The sequence below is a fragment of the Nicotiana sylvestris genome, chromosome 7 (genome assembly GCF_000393655.2).
Source record: "Nicotiana sylvestris chromosome 7, ASM39365v2, whole genome shotgun sequence".
NCBI lineage: Eukaryota > Viridiplantae > Streptophyta > Magnoliopsida > Solanales > Solanaceae > Nicotiana > Nicotiana sylvestris.
This window is the reverse complement of record NC_091063.1, coordinates 170,545,797-170,547,183: the sequence shown is the minus strand read 5'-3', so window position 1 is coordinate 170,547,183 and position 1,387 is coordinate 170,545,797.

The window sequence follows — 1,387 nt, the reverse complement described above, 5'->3', positions numbered from 1 at the left end:
CAGATTTTATACGTCTTCTAAATGGGACTCTAATTTTTATATTTAACTCGTACTCGAATATATATTATATAAATTTTATACACTTTTATAGTTATCGGGTATAAAAATTTTGTCCGCGGACTAAAAATGGTCTTTGTCCTTAAAATTTATCAATATTATTTATGACCTTTTAAGCACTATAACTTTTTATGTGAGGTGAAAAAAACTCACAGAAAAATCTACTCTCACTCATTATTTATATCAGATTACAATTTATTGAAAAAATCACCTATTATGTGCTCATTAGTTTTGTGAAAACATCGAATTAAGTATTGCCACAACAGCAGTAATATTTTCTTTTAGATAATGAGTTGCATAGACCCATTTGGGAAAACGTCCAAATATAAGTGCACAAGTGTATTGAGATAAGTTGCATGGGGATTGAGTGAAGGGCTCCACACAAGACACTCTCCATCGTCAATTCAACGCCGACCTGAATTCAATTTATTTTGATTATTACACTTTTTTAATTCTTAACTAAAGTTCTTGAATTCGTAATCTGAATATAAAATTTCTTTTATTACGGAGCATATTATTTCATAATATATGATTTTTCCAGTACGAATTTGAATTTTATCGGGCTGGCCCGCTACAAAGACAGACGGGCAAGGTAATTTGGTGCATACAAAATTTCGGATTTACGTAGGGGCCGAGGAAGGGAAGCATCGGAAGGATGCTATGCGTGTAACTTAACCTAATGCAAGTATTAGTGGTTGGTTTCAGAGCTGGAACTTGTGACTTATAAGTCGCGTAGACATAATTTTACCTTTACTCCAATACTCTCCTTTTCAATACAAATATAGACACCGGATAAAAGATCAAAAAAGATTTTTTTTAATTATTTTAATTTTCAATGTTTTGATATTTTCCAAAAAAGAGGTGTGTACTCGATCTTGAGCCAAAGGGCCCACGTGCGGGGCTATAAAAAAAAAGGAGTACTATATGAATCTTCGAAAAGATGAGGAACGAAAGGCTACTAATGTATTTCATGTACAAGTGATTAGCTGTCTTTTTCAATCTTGTGGGGTTTCACTTGTGATCTTTTTAGTGGCATTATTCCATGTGTCTTCTAAAAGTTAGGAGTGTACATTTTGTTAAAAGAGTATTTTTATGGGATATTCTTTTTGCTTATTTTTATGCTTTATACATCATATGCTAATTGAAAAAAATACCATTAATATTGATTTTAAGTGCCACTTTAATGAGTTGATGAGATAATCACATGGATTATAGCGGGGATCTTTTAGAACAATAACGACGATCCAGTAAAATTTCATGGAGTCTGGGAAAAATAGTATAAGTGCAGACTATTTAATCATTTTTTATAGAATAAATCAACTAAACAATA